Source organism: Mirounga angustirostris, unplaced genomic scaffold (assembly GCF_029215605.1).
Source record: "Mirounga angustirostris isolate CCGP_5_RB_7025 unplaced genomic scaffold, mMirAng1.0.hap1 SCAF_9, whole genome shotgun sequence".
Taxonomy (NCBI): Eukaryota; Metazoa; Chordata; class Mammalia; order Carnivora; family Phocidae; genus Mirounga; species Mirounga angustirostris.
This window is the reverse complement of record NW_026991717.1, coordinates 108,925,896-108,946,614: the sequence shown is the minus strand read 5'-3', so window position 1 is coordinate 108,946,614 and position 20,719 is coordinate 108,925,896. Positions and strand designations below refer to the sequence as shown.

At 49.4% G+C, this 20,719-nt stretch overlaps 1 protein-coding gene across 6 annotated transcripts in view; it reads right to left on the bottom strand.

Moving 5' to 3' along the window:
* PLEKHG3 (pleckstrin homology and RhoGEF domain containing G3) overlaps window positions 1-19,869 on the bottom strand; it is a 42,020-nt gene extending 22,151 nt beyond the window's left edge. For 3 of the 6 annotated variants that reach the window (XM_045901038.3, XM_045901039.3, XM_064571170.1), the window contains exon 1: window positions 19,622-19,869. The gene's annotated coding sequence lies outside the window, so the exon portion shown is untranslated. The remainder of the gene's footprint in view (window positions 1-19,621) is intronic. The other 3 variants (XM_045901041.3, XM_045901040.3, XM_045901042.3) reach the window with 1 other exon arrangement.
* Window positions 19,870-20,719: the final 850 nt, after the last annotated feature.

The window sequence follows — 20,719 nt, the reverse complement described above, 5'->3', positions numbered from 1 at the left end:
ATCTTGTCTCAGTGGGAGGACCACTTGCCCGCACCTCACTGTTCCCACCACCCCACAGCCCCAACATTTGCTCGTGTGGTTTCTCATACCTGAGATGTGTCCCAGACCCTCTCTCCCTACACAAATTTGGTCAGATCTCCTCCTTCAGAAAGGCCTCCTCAGCCACTTCCAGCACATCCAACACACCCAATACTGTAGACTTCGCCCCCCACTTCAAAGAATAAGCACATCCTGGGCGCCTGGGTGGCTCAGTTGCTTAAGCGAGTGCCTTCAGCTCAGGTCATGATCCCGGGGTCCTGGGATCGAGTCCCGCATCGGGCCCCTGCTCTGCAGGGAGCCTGCTTCTCCCTCTCCCATTCCCCCTGCTTGTGTTCCCTCTCTCACTGTGTCTCTCTCTGTCAGATAAATAAATAAAATCTTTAAAAAAAATAAAAATAAAAAATAAGCACATCCTAATCATCCCTGGATATAAAGAACCCACAGATGTTTTTTTTTTTTTTATATTTATTTATTTGACAGAGAGAGACACAGCGAGAGAGGGAACACAAGCAGGGGGAGTGGGAGAGGGAGAAGCAGGCTTCCTGCTGAGCAGGGAGCCCAACGCGGGGCTCGATCCCAGGACCCTGAGATCATGACCTGAGCCGAAGGCAGACATTTAACGACTGAGCCACCCAGGCGCCCCCAGATGTTGTTTTATACGGCAAGAGAGACTTTGCAGATGTGATCAAGTCAAGGATCTCGAGATGGGGAGATTACCCTAGGTTACCTGGGTGGGCCTGATGTAATCAAAAGGGTCCTCACAGGAGGGATGCAGAAGGTGTTGGAAGCTGATGTGACAACAAAAGCAGAGGGACAGACAGAAAGAGGCTGCCGGCTTTGCAGATAGAGGAAAGGGACAGCCAGCAAAAGGATCTGGGCAGCCTCAGGAGGCTAGAAAAGGGGAGGAAACAAATCCCAGAAGGACCACAGCCCTGTGGACCCAGATTCAGTTCAGGACTCCAGAACCATAAGATAATAAATACATGTTGTTTCAAGCCACTAAGTTTGTGTTCCTAGAGGCCCCACCTCTCTCATCACTGGGCCAAAAAGGCTCACAGGACCTCCACGCCTTACCAGCAAACTTCAGGAAACTTGCCCTGCCAATCAGCCATCTTGTCCCCACCGCAGGGGGCAGGGGCTGCTGGTTTGGAGGCCCCTAGGCTGGGGTGGGGGCGGTGAGGAAATGTGAGCCGCACCTTCAATAGTTGCAGCATTTACTGTTGCATCACGTTCAAAGGCACTGGAGAATCTCAGCAGGAAGCAAATGGTAACAGAGGGGTCCCATTAGGACCCTCTGAGTCTCCAGCAGAAGAGGACAGAATGTGCACATGTGTGCACAGGAGTCCACGCACTAAATGGATCCACAGGCTCTGGAGCCAGGCAGATCTGGTCTAAACCCCAGCGACTCCACTTGACTGGCCCCATGTGGGCTTGGGCAAGCCACCCGACCTCGCGGAGCTTCAAGTTCCTCATCTGCAAAATGAAAATAAAAGCACGCACCTGACTGGGTCTCCAAGACCGAGAGGATATAGAGCAATTCGCACGACCTCTGCCACGCAGTAAGCCCACCCTAAGCGGTAGGATGACAAGGACAGATAAATTATTATTTGTTTCACAAGCACTGGGCCAAGAGATCTTTTTTTTCTGATTTGTGCCTATAATTTTTATCCACATCTCAAATCAATAATAAAGATGAAAGTGTTCAACTTGGTGAACTAGCATGACCTAATCCTCGCCCACCAGACATTCATCATGTATAATCCCGACGTTGATTCGAACCACGATCTTATATGGGAAAATATAAAGCAATTCAGCTGGAAAGGAAAACAGTCTGATAGCCATGCCTGACAGAAGGGCAAAGCAGAAGATGAAGTCTAAGTGAGTCAGAGTTCTTTGCTGCGGCAGGCAGGGCACATTCCTCAGGGCTCCACAGGGAAAAACAACGTGTACTGCAAGCAGCTAAAGAGGAACAGAACGACAGAGGACACCAGGCGTAAGCAGGAACAGAACTGCAGGAAATGGAAGGTGGCAAAAGCACAAATAAGTGATCAGTAACAACCATCCTTGACACAGGCCCTTGGGTTTTAAGAAAAAACGAAATCCAGCTGCAAGGTGGACATGTGAAGGACCAGGACATAAGACAAAAATTCAAGGTACGAGGAAAGCCTTGCTGTTCACCCATTTCCTAAATCACAGGGGATATCAAAGCGGGGGAGAGCAGCCAAATGACAAAATGAGTATGAGTGAGCCGGGGAGACCAGCCAGCATGGCTCACTCAGCTCTGCTCTTCAGCAGCTGGGTGATAAGGAGCAAAGCAATGAGCAATCTGTGCCACAGTGTCCACCCTCTCATTTGGGGAGAACAGTCCCTGCCCTGCCTAAGTTGTGAGCTGCAGAATTCACTGGACAAGTATTTTCAAGCACTCACTTTGCACAAAGACACTGTGGCGGCCTTGTGGGAGACAGAGATGAATCACACACACAGCCCGCTCTCAACAGTTGATCCTCTATCAGGAGAAGCAAGACAAGTGCCCCAATAACAAAAGGAAGTAGAGAGTGGGGTCGTGAGCAGTCTGGGACTTCAGGGCTGCCTCCAATTTGGCAATTCGTTCCACACTTCTGAGCATGATGTTAGGCCCTGGGGATACTAAAATGCATAAGACACTGTCTCTGTCTTTGAAGAATCGAATTCTAGAAGGAAAAACAGCCCTATAAACAAATTATCTACCAGGCAGTGCCTTGAGTGCTGTACAGAAGTACAAATACAGAAACTGTGCTAACAGAAGAGGGAGGAGCTGGTGCTACCTGGGGCACCTGGGCAGCTTTAAAGGAGGTGAGACTTCAGCTGAGCCTTGAATGATGAAGCTTGTACTTGCCAAGTGAAGAAGAGACAGGAGGGTCCTAGGGGCAAAGCAGCAGCATGCGACAGCTGAGTCCCAAAAGGACCTGGACCTTCCCAGGACCCGGGGCGGTGGGCAGCAAGAGGCCAGAAGGAAGGAATCAGATAGACTGGAGGACACATGGGCAGTGGCTCTGTGGGAAAGGACACGCCCGAGCCGCGCCTGGGCGAACAACTACCGAGACTCTAGGACTCTAGCAGATGAGGCGTGAGAACGGGCCCTCGACGGCACGTGGGGCTTTGGCAGCAGGTGTCCAGAGCCAAAGAGTGTTCAGGAAGAATCCAGAGGCCCAAGAAGGTGCTGACTGTTCACAGAAGCGTCAGGGAGTAGAAAGAGAGAATGACCCAGGGAAGCATCGGCTAGAAAGAAGAACGAGACCTATTCCAACCCTTGTGTGGCAGGGGGAGCAACGAGGATCCAAGTAAAGGTGAAAGAACAAGCTCCGTGTAAATCACATGCTTCTGAAAGCAGGAAGACTCTAGAAAACTGAGATATGGGGGCTTCGCTGGAAGACAATGTCCCATTGGGATTCCAGGCCAAAGGCTCTCTATTGGGCTGGGGGTTGGTCAGAATACATCTCATCACCTGAGGATTTTCTCCCTTCCCCAAATTCTCACTTTCCCTCCCCAAGCAAGTTAGAATTAGGGGGCAAGGCTGCCAACAGGGCGGCTCCCCCAAACACAACTTCCTCTCTAATTCCAAGCATGACCCTCCAGACCCAGAAAAGTGCGTTCGTTAACGTGAGCAGCCCCCTTTTGTGAACTGCTGCCATCCGGCAAACCACCCTGGCCTGCCCCACTTCTTGGGCATTACGGCAAAAGGGCTCCGATGACCCCCACCCCCGTATTTGCCCCGGATGCTGATCTCAGGCCCGGTGCCTGCCCCAGAGAAGTTAGGCAGACTTCATAGATTCCCACAACAAGTGTCAACTCTCAAAGGCAGCCAGCCCTCAGATAGCAAGTCCTCATGCACTTCCCCTCACATATCCCTCTCCCAGAGCCTCTCAGCTCTCCACCCCACAGCACCTGCCTCCGCCCCCCAGGTCCCTCACCTGCCCTTCTAAGGGGCCTCAACCAGGGAGGCCCAAGAAACTCATCCAACCAGTTCCCAGGCGGGAGGAAAGGAGCTTTCTCCCTTAGCTAAGAGGTTAGGAGACCAGAACGCAGTGGGGAGGGGAGGCTGTCACCAAACCCCAGGTTCTCAGGTGAGGGGATGCACGTGGTGTGGAGCGGCATGGCCCAGGCCGCATGGTCCCGCTCCTGGAAAAGCAAGGCCTTGCTTCAAGGTAAAAAACATTAGCCAAGTCAGGGTGGCAACCTGCCCCCCGACCTCCCTGCTCCTGCGGCCCAGAGCTCCGGAAGTGGTGGGCACAGCCCCTGCCCGGCCTTGTCCATCCAGGATGAAACTGGGTGGGGATAACTTCCTTTCACTCACTGACCTGCCACCACTTAATTTTATCCAAAATAACCACCCTCTGTGGATTCTGGGAAAAAGAAACTTCAGGAAGAAGTAGGAGATTAACTCTGCTTTTCCCAGCATGTGTGCCCTTTTGTCCTGGGTCCCTCCAACAGCGGCCCCTTCTCTAAACCACCCAACTCTGAATGTTCAGAAATCAGAAGACCCTCTGAAACCCCCAGCAGAACTGTCTGCAGTCTCCTCTAAAAACGAACACAGGATTGTCTTGTTCTTACCCAGCCACAACTGACAAATCCACTAGAAGAAACCTGGGCAAGATAGAAGGAAAAAAAAAAAAAAAACCCACAGCTCTCCTATACCTGCATCCATGGGGTTCCTCAGTTTTTGAACCCTCAAGGGAGAAACCTACCTGTTGCCCCCAAACCTGCGGCTGGCCAGGTTTCGCGGGGGAGTTTATAAAGGCCTGGAGGCCCAGAGCTGAGAGTCCTCGTCAGGCCGCTACTGTACCCCCTGGCCTGGCCTCGGCGGGGTACCTACCGCTTTCCTCAAAAGGGCTCCCATCGGAGCACCAGGGGCTGCATCCTCCCAGCCCTGGCAGGCGAGCAGTTAACAGGCCTGGGGCGAGCAGCGCGCTACCACCAACAGCCTCGGGAATTAAAGTGCCCGCCGCCTCCTGCAAAACCTCTTCAATAAATGTCCTATTCAGAACCAGTTCCGCGTGTGGGTCATACTTTCTGCATTTCTCTCATTCCTGATTCCTGGGGGGCCCCTGACGGAGGAAATGAGTCTTCTCACCCTAATTCAGCAGGTGAATGAGGACCCAGGGCACAGTCCAGCAGGTGAGCACTGCGAGCCACTGAGGACAGGCAAGTATCTGAGCCATTAAACACAGGGGGACACTGACTGCAGGAAGTCAAACACTGAAGACACTTGAACAAAGCCAGATCATTCACCAGCACAACAATACTCCATTTATGTGGCTCCTCCCCCACCCCAGGCCCTCCCGGCCCAAGGATATTAACCCTTGTCCTTCCAGCTGCCAGGAGCACAGGGAAGGGGCGCATGGGCAGCAGGCATTATCATCGCTGTTTTGCAGATGAGGAAACTGAGGTACATGTGGCCCCCAAAATGGCAGACTGGAATACCAGCCAGCATGTCATCAGGCAGCACCAGGCATTGTGCTGAACACAAGCCCTGTGTAATCTCCTCACAACAACCCCGAAGTCCAGAGCCCTGTGCTCACTTACCCAAGGGCCCAACAGGGAGTAGGAGGGAAAGCCAGGGTTTCCTGGAATCCCTGCTTCCTGAGTTCACCATCCCTCAACACCGCCTCCCATCAGGGGGCCTTAAGAGATGCAGACCGCACTCCCTCAGCCCACTTTGTACAAACGCCCTCGAGCACTTAAGTTTTACAAGTAACACTCTGCTCAGAACAAGTTCTCTCACTAGGGGGCAACCTCAGAAAGAGGGCAAAATGGAGTCACCTGGGAATGTGTAACTCCCTTCTAGAAGCTTCCAGGAATGGTTTATGTGCCCACTGAGGATGGCCCAAGGACCAGGGCACAGGCTGCCTCTCTCCACCCTGTCACAGCAAGGGGTACTCATCTGCACAGCAGCTCGATGAGTGGCAAGGACCTGAAGTGTCTTCTGTGAATGCTCTATCTTCTTAACACAGTAAGAGCCTCCTACACGTAAGAACCAGATCTTGGGGGCGCCTGGGTGGCTCAGTCGTTAAGCGTCTGCCTTCGGCTCAGGTCATGATCCCAGGGTCCTGGGATCGAGTCCCACATCGGGCTCCGTGCTCGGCGGGAAGCCTGCTTCTCCCTCTCCCACTCCCCCTGCTTGTGTTCCCTCTCTCGCTGCCTCTGTGAAATAAATAAATAAAATCTTTTTTCTTTTAAGATTTTATTTATTTATTTGACAGAGAGAGACATAGCGAGAGCAGGAACACAGGCAGGGGGAATGGGAGAGGAAGAAGCAGGCTTCCCGCCGAGCAGGGAGCCCGATGTGGGACTCGATCCCAGGACCCTGGGATCATGACCTGAGCCGAAGGCAGACGCTTAACGACTGAGCCACCCAGGCGCCCTAAATAAACAAAATCTTAAAAAAAAAAAAATTGATCTTGTTGCACCCTTTTGCCTCCAGGTCTTCTGACACTCAAATGCCTACTGCTGATTTTGGGAGCTGTGCAAACACATGCCAGAAAAAGGCTGAAATGAAGCACACAGCATGGATGGTATTTTCTAAGCTCTTATGGGAGAAAAAGACACCGTCAGTGGAGGCCCAGAAAAAGGTTTGCGAATGGAGAGCCAAGCTGTTCACCTCCTCTTGGCTGCCTGGTCAGACCCAGCCCAGCTGAAAGCTGCAGAATTGAGGCTGAAATGACTTCCTGCTGAAAACAGGATTACTCAAACCCACTAACATTTATTGGCAGTATAAACCATGTGCCAGGTCATGAGAACATAGCAATACATAAGACAAATCCTTGCTATCAGGAGCTTACCTTCCAGTAGGGAAGGACACAAAGGGTAGACAAATTACTAATATATTTCTGGATAGTGATAAAGTGTCATAAAGAAGATAAAGCAGGGGAAAGAGTGGGGCATGCTCGCTCTCTCTAATAAATAAAAATAAAATCTTTTTAAAAAAGGGGGGCAGTGCCTGGATGGCTCAGTCGGTTAAGCAGCTGCCTTTTGCTCACGTCATGATCTCAGGGTCCTGGGATGGAGTCCTGCTCCCTGCTCAGCGGGGATTCTGTTTATCCCTCTCCCTCTGACCCTCCCCAGGCTCCAGCGTGCTCTCGCTCTCTCAAAAAAATAAAAATAAATCGTAAAAAAAAAAAAAAAGTAAGTGGGGGATGGGGATGTTATTTGGTCAAGAGGTCTGGGAAGGCCCTGAGGAAGTGACTCTTGAGCAGAGTCCTGTTTAAGAAGCAGGCAGACATGCAAAGTTCCCAGGAAGAGCCTTCCAACAATCCTTTCCTCTACTCCACCTCAGCCACCACCCACACATTTCGTATGTCCTAGACCTCATCATCACCAGTAAGTACAGACTTCTAAAATATCTTACTTTTAAGCATCCCACTCTTTGCAACCACTGAAGAGGAGCTGAGTATAAACATTGCTAACCATACAACAAAATAAGCCATCACAAGGGAGTAAAAAGATGGAACAAATTGGTACTCCAAGAGCTAAAAAGGAAGAAAAATCTGGGCACCTGGGTGGCTCAGACAGTTGAACATCTGACTCTTGGTTTTGGCTCAGGTCATGATAGAGCTCCATGCTCAGCAGGGAGTCTGCTTGAAGATCCTCTCCCTCTGCCCCTCCCCCCCTCAAATAAATCAATCTTAAAATAAATAAATAAATTTCTCAATAAAGAAAAGCCCAGACTAGATGACCCCACTGGTGAATCCTACCAAACACTTAAAGGAATTAATACCAATTCTTTACAAACTCTTCCAAAAATAGAAGAGGAAGGAATACTTCCCAAATCATTCTATGAGGCCCTATTACCCTGATATCAAGACCAGACAAGATACCACAATAGAAGAAAGCTATAGTCTAAAATCCCTAATAAAGATGCAAAAAATCCCCAGCATAATACTAACAAATAGAAACCAGTAATACATAAAAAGGAGTATACACTATGACCATATGGATTTATCCCAGAAATACAAGATTGGGTTAACATCCAAAAATCAATTAATAGAATTCAAGATATTAATATAGTACAAAACCACCTGATAATCTCAGTAGACCCAGAAGAAACATTTGACAAAATCTAACGCCTTTCCATAATAAAAACACTTCCACAAACTGGGAATAGAAGGGAAAATTCACATTCTTATAAAGAGCATCTACGAAAAACCCATAGGTACTTTATACTTAATGGAGAAAGACTGAATGCCTTTCCCCTAAGATCAGGAGCAAGACAAGGGTGTCCCCTCACGCCATTTCTATTCAACACTGTACTAGAGTTCTAGCCATGGCAATTAAGCAAGAAAAAGAAATAAAAGACATTCAGATTGAAAAGTAAAACTATCTCTATTCACAGATGACATAATCATGTATATAGAAAACCCTGTATCCACTATAAAACCACTAGTACTAATGAAAGAGCTCAGCAACATAGGATACAAGATCAACACACAAAAATAAATTTTATTCCTATAAACGGGCAGTGAACAATCCAAAAATGAAATTAACAAAATAATACCATTTATAATAGCAGCAAAAAGCATTAAATACTGTGGAATACATTTAACAAGAGAAGTGTAAGACTTCTACACTGGAAACCACAAAACACTGTTGAAAGAATTAAAGAAGATTTGAATCAATGGAAAGACATCTCATGTTCTCCTGCATTAGAACACTCAACATTGTTAATCTGGCAATATTTGCCAAATTGATCTACTGGCTCAACACGATCTCTGTGAAAATCTCAGCTGGGTTTTGGTTTTTTGTGGGTTTTTTTGCAGAAACTGACAAGCTGATCCTAAAATTCCTACGGAAAAGCAAGAGACCCAGAAAGACAAAACAATCTTGCAAAAGACCAAAGTTGGGGGCGCCTGGGTGGCTCAGATGGTTAAGCGTCTGCCTTCGGCTCAGGTCATGATCCCAGGGTCCTGGGATCGAGTCCCGCATCGGGCTCCCTGCTCCTTGGGAGCCTGTTTCTCCCTCTGCTTCTCTCTCTCTCTGTCTCTCATGAATAAATAAATAAAATCTTAAAAAAAAAAAAAAAGACCAAAGTTGGAAGACTCACAGTTCCTGATTTCAAAACTAGAAAGCTACACTTCCTATGACCATGCTGTGCTAGCATAAAGCCAGACATCTAGATTAATAGAATTGGGAGTACAGAAATAAAACCTCACATTCACAGTCAAATGATTTTCATCAAGGGTACCAAGATGATTCAATAGGGAAAGAACAGACTTTCAAGATATGGTACCAGGACAACTGGATATTCACATGCAAAGGAATGAATCTGGACATCTAGTTCGCACCATATGCAAAAATCAAGGCAAAACGTATCATGGACCTAAAGGTAAGACCTAAACCTATAAAACTCTTACAAGAAAACATAGGAGTAAATTTTGGTGAATATGGGTGAGCAATGGTTTCTTAAATATCAAAATCACAGGCACCAAAACAAGTAGATAAACTAGACTTTATCAAAATTAAAAACTTTAGTGTTCCAAAGGGCACTCTCAAGAAAGTTTAAAAAAAAAGTGAAAGACAAAGCACAAAATAGAAGAAAATAGCTGTAGGGGCACCTGGGTGGCTCAGTTGGTTGGGCAACTGCCTTTGGCTCAGGTCATGATCCTGGAGTCCCGGGATCGAGTCCCGCATCGGGCTCCCTGCTCGGCAGGGAGTCTGCTTCTCCCTCTGACCCTCCTCCCTCTCATGCTCTCTGTCTCTCATTCTCTCTCTCTCAAATAAATAAATAAAATCTTAAAAAAAAAAAAATAGCTGTAAATCATGTATCTGACGATAGACTTGTAACTAGAATATCTAAGGAACCCTTACAACAACAATAAAACTCAATTTAAAAATGGGCAAAAGGGGCGCCTGGGTGGCTCAGTCGTTAAGCGTCTGCCTTCGGCTCAGGTCATGATCCCAGGGTCCTGGGATCGATCCTTGCATCAGGCTGGCTGCTCTGCGGGAAGCCTCCTTCTCCCTCTCCCACACCCTCTCCTTGTGTTCCCTCTCTCGCTGTGTCTCTGTCAAATAAATAAATAAAATCTTTAAAAATAAATAAAATATTTAAAAAAAATTTTTTTAAATGGGCAAAGATTTGAATAGATATTTCTTTAAAGATATATAAATGGCCAATAAGCACATGAAAATATGCTCAACATTCTAAGTCTTTAGGGAAATGCAATCAAAACCACACTTAATACCACAGCATACCTACTAGGATGGCTAAAATCAAAACAACGTTAAATAACAAGCGTTAGTGAGCTCATGGAGAAATTAGAACCTCTGCACACTGATAGTAAGAATGTAAAATACTGCAGCTTATTTGGAAAACAATTTAGCAGTTCCTCAAAAAGTTAGAGTTATCATGTGGCCGAGCAATTGTACTCCTAGGTATACACCTAAGAGAATTAAAAAAATGTCCTATACGTGGGGCACCTGGGCGGCTCAGTCAGTTAAGCATCTGCCTTGGGCTCAGGTCATGATCCCAGGGTCCTGGGATTGAGCCCCACATCGGGCTCTCTGCTTGGCGGGCAGTCTGCTTCTCCCTCTCCCTTTGCCCCTCCCCCTGACCCTGCTCTGTCTCTCAAATAAATAAAATCTTTTTTTAAAAAATGCCCATACACAAAGCTGTACATAACTGTTCATAGCAGCATTATTCATAATACCAAAATGTGGAAACAGCTCAAATGCCCATCAACTGATGAAAAGATGAACAAAACGCAGTTTATCCGTATGATGGATTTGGCAATAAAAAGAAAGAATGAAGGTCTGATTACATTCCATAACATGCATGACTCTTGAAAACACCATGCTAAGTGAAAGAAGTCATAATAAACTACATATTCGGAGCGCCTGGGTGGCTCAGTCATTAGGTGTCTGCCTTCAGTTCAGGTCATTATACCAGGGTCCTGGGATGGAGCCCCAGTGCATAGAGAAAGTACATCTGTGGTTGCATGGGGATGGCGGATGGGCAGAAAGGGAAATGACTGCTAATGGGTATAGGGTTTCTTTCGGGGAGGATAAAAATGTTTTAGGATTAGATAGTGGTAATGGTTGCAGGACTCTGAATATACTAAAAACCACTAAACACTTTACATGGATGAATTTTTATATGGAATATATCTCAGTTATAAATCAATCAATCAAATCTTAAAAGTATTAAGTCAGCGGGAAAAGTATACACTACTCAACAACTGGTCCTAGAAAATCTGGCTATTCCTCTGGAAAAAATAAAATCAGTTTGATCTTACAAGGTTGAGTGGTTCTCCACTTTGGCTGAACATAAAGTCACCTGGAGCGTTTCATAACCATGCCTGGGTCCCACCCCGAGATATTTTTATTTTATTGGCCTGATCTGAGGTGAGACTCAGACATCAGTACTTTCTTTTTTAAAAGCTCCTCATAAGGCTTTAGTGTGGAGCCAGAGTTGAGACCCAGTTTCATATAAAAAAAAATACATTCCAGGTAAATTTAAAATGTAAGCATGGGAAGCAAAACTTAAAAGAAAATATTTTAATATATTTATAAAATCAGAGTAGGAAAGGATTTCTTGAACAAGAGACATAAAGTACAAAAGATTGGTAAATCTGACATTAAAATTAAAAGTTCCTTATGAAAAAAATGACATTTATGGATAAAGTTAAGACAACCCACAGTTCTATGTAATGAATATAACCTACCAAAGATTAGTTATTTAACATATATATTTTAACTCCTAGAAATCAAAAAGGGGGCGCCTGGGTGGCTCAGTTGGTTTAGGCAACTGCCTTCAGCTTAGGTCATGATCCCAGGGTCCTGGGATTGAGTCCTGCAGGGAGCCTGCTTCTCCCTCTCCCTCTGCCTGCCATTCCCCCTGCTTGTGCACTCTCTGTCAAATTAAAGAAATAAAATCTTAACAAAAAAAAAAAAATCAAGAAGAAAAAGGCAATAGCAATTACAATTTTTTTTAATTTGAGAGCGAGCGAATGAGAGAGAGAGTGCATGTGCCAGTTGATTTAAATACATCAACATGGATAAATCTAGATAACAATGTTGGATAAAAAATCCAAGTTCAAGACCACACTGAACATGATGCTATATATGTCAAAATAAAAACAACACGATACCATATGTTACTTACAAACAGTAAAAAGTATAAAAACATGCAAAGGTATAATAAACACCATATTCGGGAAAATGCTACTTCTGGGGTGGGAGGGAAGAGAAAGGTTTCCCCAAGAAAAAGGAAGCTTCGATTGCGTGTGTAACATTCTATCTGTATGATAAATGAGAGAGGCAAATGGGATGCCATTACCATTTGCCAGGTCTGGACAGTGGGAGCAGGGAGTCGGGTCGGGGTTCCTAGGCGGGGGTGGGCCCCAGGCTGCTGGAGACTGACTGGAACAACCAGCACCAAGACTGCACACCAAAGCACCTTTCAGCAGCATCCAGAACCAAAACAAAGGAACAAAGCTCCTGATGGAAAGAGGCCTGGGATGTTTGAAACTGCACCTCCTCCCTGTCATTTTCTGGCCTCCGAAAAGTGCTGGGTGCGTGCTGTGTGGCAGCCGGAGATGCTTAAAATGTAAATGGACTGAAAGCATTCTTGTTTCTACTAAGGCAAGTGCCCTGTGGGATAACTGGCAATCTACCTGGGTGGAGCTGAGTTAGGGTTGGACCTGTCTCTGCTGCACCATAACACATTAAAACTGCACTGGCTGGGCTCCCCATGGAGACGGCTGTCCAAAAAGCCACATTTTTAAGAGAGTTTTGAAACAGTCTTGGGTAAAGCTGAGCGCCTGTGCCCTGCGGTCATTCAAAAGTTCAAATCTCATTCCTGCCAAGTCTTGGCGAGGGATCCTGGACAAATTTCCAACCTCGTGTGGACTACACTTCCTTATCTGTGGTTCGCGGGAACACCATTCTGCCTTGTTGAGAGGAGCAGGGATATTATTACCTTAAGTATCAACATTTTAAAACCTTTTCGTCAATCTGGTTAGGAATCATTTAAAACTACGGTAAGCGCTTCCTTGCATGCCTTCCTAAACAGTCAAGGGAGCATAATTTAACCTTTTCTGGATGACTCAAGGTCACAATTACAGCAAAGCATCAATTATCAAAATGATAATCCCCCCAAGGGCCCAGGTGTGCCGAGCCATTCCTCCTAGATGAGAGACCCCAGCTTCCACCAGCACTGGCTCTTCCTGCTATTCTGACCTCTCTCCACTCTTACTGTCGACTCTCAGCTCCTCGGGGGTCATTTTTCCTCTCTGTGCTCGTCTCTTTACCGTCTCTCTGCTGCTTCCTTTCAGTTGCCAGCTCGGAAGGAGGATAGCACCACGTATATATAAAAGTAAACAGTCTGCGGGAGCCGGGTGAAAAATAACCTAGGAACTTGCGTCCTGGCGGATCTGAGGCTTGCTGGCCAGACGCAGGTAAGCGAGGCTGCAGAGAGGACAGGTCCTGAAGAGCACAAAAGGTGACACACACACCCCCCCCGCCACTCACTTCGATGGGCTATTATGGGACCTAGCATGAGAGGAACTATACTCGAGACTACAAGCACACCCTCCTGTCCGCTCTGGGCCCAACCTGCATGGGGGCAGAGCCTACAGCACGCCTGGCGGGACTGGTCCCAGGGACTCCAGCAGCCTTGCACTTTTCCAGGCTGCAGAAATACAGAGCCTGCCCCTCTGCTACAGCAGCCGACCACAGGTTAACTTTCCTAACTATCCTAGGCGTCTTTAGACAGGAATAGAACACCTGTGAAGACTGTGAAGCTTTCTTGAATTCCTAAGGTTTCACCACACAGTAGGCTTTCATTTATACAAAAAATATTTATTGGAGGGGTGCCCGAGTGGCTCAGTCGGTTCAGCGCCTGCCTTTGGCTCAGGTCATGATCCTGGGGCCCTGGAATTGAGCCCCGCAACCCCCCACCCCCACCCCCAAAACAGGCTCCCTGCTCAGCGGGGAGTCTGCTTCTCCCTCTCCCTCTGCCCCTCCCCCCCACTCATGTGCTCGCACGCATGCTCTCTCTCTCTCAAATAAATAAAATCTTTAAAAAATCTTCATTGGAATCCTACTATGCAGCAAGCACTGGCAACGTAGCAATATGCAGGACAGATAGAGGCTGCGTGAATACTGGTTCCCTTTTCCTGTTAACAAACACTTGCCAACTATTGCTCAAGAACCTCCAATGTATAAACACAAACACACACGTACACACACAGTCTTGCAGCCTGGAGAGTATAGGATATGCATTTTTAAGAGCTTCCAGTACCTGTAGAACCCCTGTAGATCTCCTCTTGAGATCCTGTTACCACAGTAAGAACTAGACCTCAGCCCTCTTGCGTCTCTCTCTGCATTCTCAGCCAGAACCCAGCAATAATCAGCAACTTCGAGGACTCTCAAACCGGGTTTTCCAAAAGTCTGCATGGACGGCCACCACTGTTCCCATTAGAACCTTGTACAGGTCCTGTGTCCAGGCCCACAATCTGCTCAGCCAGAAACAAGCATTTAAGAGTCCTTAAAAATCCATCCCCTGAGCTTAAACCAGAGATCCCTCCCCAGAGGCCAGCAAGAGAACTGTAAAAAGCCTGGCTCTCCCTTTGCCTGTGTTCCCAGATGGCCACAGCCCACCCAGGTGGGGCCTAACCCCCACCACTGCCTTCTTCCCCCCAGCTTCCATGGAACAAAAGCCAGAGCCAATGAGACCACCAAGCCCAGATTACTCTCAGGCTGGGACCTCAGCACAAGCTCCTCACACCCCTGTTGATTACACTTCATACTGCTCTCTGTGCTATACAGGACCAAAGATGAATCCAGCACAGTTGCTGCCCTCAGACAGCTTCTAATCAAGTAAGGAGCACAGGGGCACCTGGGTGGCTCAGTTACGTTAAGTGTCTGCCTTCGGCTCAGGTCATGATCCCAGGATCGAGCCCCGCATCAGCCTCCCTGCTCGGCAGGAAGTCTGCTTCTCCCTCTCCCCCTGCTTGTGTTCCCTCTCTCGCTGTGTCTCTCTCTGTCAAATAAATAAATAAAATCTTTTAAATAAATAAATAAATAAATAAGGAGCACAGAGCAGAGACCCAGTTAACAAGACCAGCCATCATTCCAGACAGCTAACTCCCAGAGGGACTGCCAAGTGTCTCCAGGTGCACCTCCTTCTGATCACGGGGTAGTGGACCCTGCCCAGTTTTCCTCCTCCTCTAAGGTCACCCAAAAACAAAACGCCTGGGGCTGTTCAGGGCCATCTTTGCAACTTCCTCTGGGGCCAGATTATAATTAGTTTTATGCAGTCTCTAGGCACCAATTGGCAGGCCCAGAAAGTTCCTTCACCACAGGACCTGCCTGGCTGTCCTGTGTGCGCCACAGGGCCCTCAGGGGGTGTGGTCTGGCTGATGACCACTTCCCCGGGCCTCACCCTCCACAGCCCATCCCTGCTTCCTGAGCCAGGGCAGGGCCCCCAGGAAACGGCTCACCACAGCTTTGACAGGAGTCTTAGAGCAGGCCCCTCCTTTTGAAGTCTGAGACTCCACAGACTGGCTGGGTGGACGCAGCACAAAGCTGAGCAGTTAAGAGGTCCAGGCAGAACCCAAGATAAGGCTCCATCAGAATCCTCTTGTCACCTATACAATCTGCCCAGCCCTCCCCTCCCCTCCCCTCCCTCATCTCCCCCACCCCTTTTTCCCTCCATCTCTGAAGGTAACTTTTCTACAGGAGGCTGGGAGAGGGGCCAATAGCCTTCCCTGCTGTGAGGCTGGGCAGAGAGGCCAGGGACCATGGTGTGATTCATCAGGGTTGGTTAGAAGCTGGGGGAATTCCAGAGCAAGGGAAGGCCAGGGCTGCCCCCAGTTCACCCTGTCCCAGGGCAAGTAGCCCACACCTGGGAGTCCTGCATCCTCTCTCAGACCAACCATCGGAAATCTAGGAGAGGGTAGAAAAGTCTCCCTAACTGGGAACTCTGCACTAATTCGGGTTTCTGTTATTATCTCCCTCCAATTCCCCACCCCTGCCCAACACTTGAAATGCAAAGCCTTTTATCCAGAGTCCTTAGCAATGGCATGAAATATCTTGAGCTTCCTCCCCCCTCCAACCCCACACACAATTTGGTTGGAGAAATAATACGACTATCATTTATTGAACACCTCTGTGGGCTTCGCTGAGCATTTAACACACATTCTCACTGTTCATTCTCACACAATACCGTACGTGGTAGGTATGAAGACTAACTCCATTTTACAGGTGAGAAACACAGGCTCAGAGGAGTTCAGCACCAAGGGGCTAGCAAGCTGGAAAGCTGGGATCCGAACCCAGGTGCATCCAATTCCAAACCCTGCCCCTCAATCCTGCAGTGGGTTGCTCCAACTGGGAGTCAAGCAAAGGCGATAAGAGATGAAGGGAAATTCTTCCCTCAGGCATTATCTCCAATAGCCCTCGCTCAGGAGACTTCCCAGGCCACCCCATCTGAAATGCCATCTCACCCCCTGTGGCAATGCACATCCACCACCCCCTTGCCTATCACATGTTTCTACTTATCACTGACATTTTTTTTTTTTAACTGACATGCTTTCTATCATCTATTTCACTTTCTATCTTGCTGTCAGCTTCCCCCACTACAAGTCAGTTCCAGGTCAATATTTGTATATTTTGTTCACTGCATCTATAGTCATATACAATAGGCACTAAATAAATGTTGAATGAATGCTTAAAAATAGAACTAAGAAGCATAATTGTAGGAAGAAAAAAAAGGACGATCCATCCATTCAGGGGAAGGAGATGAGAGAAAGAGTGTGTGGCCAGGAGCAAGTTGGAGGCCCTAAGAGGAGCCCAACAGGAGGAAAGGAGGGTCTGCCAGGTCTCCTGTGGATTCCACTAGAGCCTTTCTGCACAGTAGTGACTTCCAGCTGCCAAGGCTCCAGCCTGAGGGCTTCTGCTGGGGAGGGTGGGCAGGCAGCTTTGGAACAAAGGCCTATGGACATGCAGCTGGCCAGAGAGTCAGACCAGAGCAGAGGCCAGGGCCAGAGGGGCAGCCTGAGGTAATGGGGAGGGAGGCAAATGAGGAGCTGAAGAAGGGCCTCAGTGCAGCTGCAAAGGCAACACGCTCCCAAAGCCCAGAGTCCCCTCAACCCCCAACACAACAGAGAATAACTAGATGGCTTCATAATTAACCCTCCAAAGTCAGCGCCCCAGCCTGAGCTTGTGGCAACCCCTCCAGGCTTGGAGCCAGAGCCTTCACAAGGTTCTGGGAGGGGGTGGAGGTGAAGGGGCAAGCCACACATCTGGAACACAGTCCCTTTTCCCCTCCAGCCCTGCTCATCCCTCAGGCCATGGCCTTTGGCCTCCTCCGGTGTAAACACAGTGACCCTGGGTTAGCTGTGGATTTGGTAAGCCAAATGTTTACTCTGGAGCTGAGATATCACAGGCCACGGATGTAAACTTCCACCATAGGATCCTCGTATTTACCATCTCCTATGGCACACATGGGACATACCAGGAAACTTTAAAAGCTCTCGAGAGCCTCTCCTAGCCACAGTGAGCTCTTTATTTTGTATAAGAGTTTATGGAGCACTTTCCACGTATCTGGCTTCATTTGATCCCTACCACAACCTCTCTAAGGAAGAGAAGGCAAGTACCCTGCTTTACTCATGTGGAAACTGAGTCTGAAAGATATGTGATTTGCCCAGGTCATGTTAGAGAAAACACGGATTAGCCAGAGCAGGAAATCTGAGTTCTAGTCCCTGTTTGGCCAACAGGGACCAGGCTCAAATCACCTCACATCTCTGGGCTCTGCTTCCTTCATGTGTAGATAGGCTAATCAGAGGTGCCTTCCAGCATTAGCAATGCTACCACTCTTTGATGGTATGCAGTAGAGCCAGGATTAAAATTCAAGCAAAATCCCATGCTGGACTCCCAGGACTTCCACTCTTCCTGATAGGCCATGTCTAATAAAAGGCCACATCTAACAAAAGTGGAAAAGCCCCCGAAACAACCCTTAAACCACTCCCTCTGCTTCTAGGACTTGGTTTACCCCATGCTGACTCCCTGCCCTATCCCCAGAGCAAGATACCAGGGAGTCGGGGCGCCCGGGTGGCTCGTCGTTAAGCGCCTGCCTTCGGCTCAGGTCATGATCCCAGGGTCCTGGGATCGAGCCCCGCATCGGGCTCCCTGCTCCGCAGGAAGCCTGCTTCTCCCTCTCCCACTCCCCTTGCTTGTGTTCCCTCTCTCGCTTTGTCTCTCTCTGTCAAATAAATAAAATCTTTAAAAAAAAAAAAAAAGATACCAGGGAGCCAAGGGGTTGCCCAGCCCTTGGGGAAGAGAACGGGTTCAGCAGAAGCAGGAGCATTAACAGCAGGCTTAGAAGGAAGAGATGAGGCACCCCCAGATCACTGGAAGGGGTGAATGACAAAGGGGTACACCTTCCTTTGGTTCTTACTCTCTAGGTTTTCTGCTGGGGATGGTTGGAATGAAGTCATTCCCAGCTTAAAGCAATCAGGATTCCACTCCCAGTCCATCAAGGGAGGTGCTGGAAAGGCACTCTCCTAAAAGGAAGCAGGTGACGTGCTCAGAAGGGAAGCCCTCCTGGGCTGTCATTACTCTCCCTACTTATTATTTCTTAAGCAAGGTCGACGTGATTAGGCTGCATGAAGAGGCAGGGCTGGGGATACTCTAAGAACCCCTAGTCTAGGGTTCCACATAGGAGAACGCAGTCTGAGTCGCCTCCCCAGGGGCTCCAGAGAAGACAGCCTCCTTCATCTGCCAACAGTTTAGCAAGTGACCTGGAGGAAGAAACTCTTACGGCGGCCACTAACACCGCCCCCCCCCCCAAGGCCACACCTCTCCAGCCTACCATTACATTTCCCACTCCGTTCTTTGTTTTCAAAAGCAGCTCCAAAGAGTAAAAGTAGCTACCTTAAAATGTCTTGAAATTTCCAGGTCTCATCCTAGCTTTCCAAACCAAAGGGCTGAGAATGGGGAGAAAAGTAACCAAACAGATTTCAGGAGTAGGCGAGGTCGAGGCCGACAGCGGCAGGCAGTGGCCTCTATGCCTTCGGCTCCCGACATCCCATTTCTGGCACCCACTGTAACCCTTCCAGGACAGGAGCTGAGATTCCCAAGAACGAGCACCGTGTGCACCAACCCGGAACACGCTGCTGGCGCCCCTTGGGCTCCCAGGACCAGAGGATGAGGTCCCTCCCCAGAAGGGTCCACCCTGCCCGCGTCCCACAGTCCGAGGCAAGGGCCAGCCCTCGGGCGCCCGAGCGCGCAGGAGGAGCGGGCGGGCGCAGCCTCGCGGGCTTCCCGGCTTTCAAACGGAGCTTCCCGGAGCCACCTGGCGCGCTCGCTCCTTTTGTTTCCGGGGTGGGGACTACAGGACAGAAAAGGACTCCGTGCACGAGCCTCCCGCGCTCCGGTCCTCGGCCGGGGGGCTCGCCCCGGAAGGCGCCAACACAGCCCCGGGCCCTCCTCAGCCGCCCGGAGTCCTCACCCCGCGGGGGGCTGCGGCGAGGGCCCGGGAGGGTGGGGGCCGCGGAGGGGCTCTGGGCGCTGCCACTGGCCGAGGGAGAGGGGAGAAGCGAGGGCCACTCACCGCGCGGTCGCCGCCCCGCCGGGTCCCGCACGCTCGGCGCGCGAGGCTGCCCAGGTGCGGCCGCGACGCAGGCGCGAGTTTGAAAGTCGCTCTCGGCAGGCGCTGAGGCTGCCGGCCGCTCCCGCCCACTGCCCAGCCCCTCGGCTGCCGGGGACGCGGCCGGCTGCTGACGCGGCCCCTGGGGACCCCAGCCCGCGCGCGCCTTCCCAGCGCCGGGCAGGAAGTCGGGGCCGGGCGAGCGGAGCCGGAGCTGCCGCGGGAGGGAGGAGAGAGGGAGGGGCGGGCCAGGAATTTTTCCAGTGGGTGGAGACTCAGGCCAGTCGCTGGAATCCAGCAATTGGCGGCTCCGCGGGGACCCGGAGAACCTTCGCGTCGCGGCGAGCCGGAGCCCGGGGTGAAAGGGATCGTGTGCCACTAATGATTAACGCCCGCAGGTGGGGCGAGCGCGCCGCCCAGCCGGTGACCGTCCCGCCGCGCGTGAGCCTCTCCCCCGCCGCCTAGGTGCCCGCAGATACAAAGACGCACGTGGTGGGGGTCACCCCGGTGTCACAGCCAGACACCCCCCATTGTGCGGATAGGAAAGGGGGCTTTCTAGGAAGACAGTTGGGATCGGCTTTGGGGGTCTCGATCCTACCAGAGCAGGTCATCTTGGCTTTTCTGAGTCAGAAAGGCACTTACATGAATTTCTCGCCGCAACTCGGTCCCTGTGATCCTTTACAAATGTAAATCCAAGCCTCGAGGAAGCTGAAGAGATGAAGAACGGGTAACTTGGCAGGAGCCCACCAAAAGACTGCTAGGGAGATAAAGCAAGATGCAGAAACCTGTGTTAATAGAGAATCACGTTTTTGTAAAACGAAGACAGAGAACGTGTCTCTTGTTTTTATGTCTCTATGTAATCCTTTGGGCATGGGAAGGTACACACCTGGAAGGGGGTCACGGACACTGAATAAGGACAGGCTGGGTTTTGAGCAAGATCGCAAGTTTTAAAACGCAAAATAATTCATCAATAAAGATGGAAAAAAGATGCTGTCCCCGCACAAGTCAGGAGAAAAGCCCAGGGTGGGGCCCCAGAAGAGATCCCACTGGTTAGACATTATC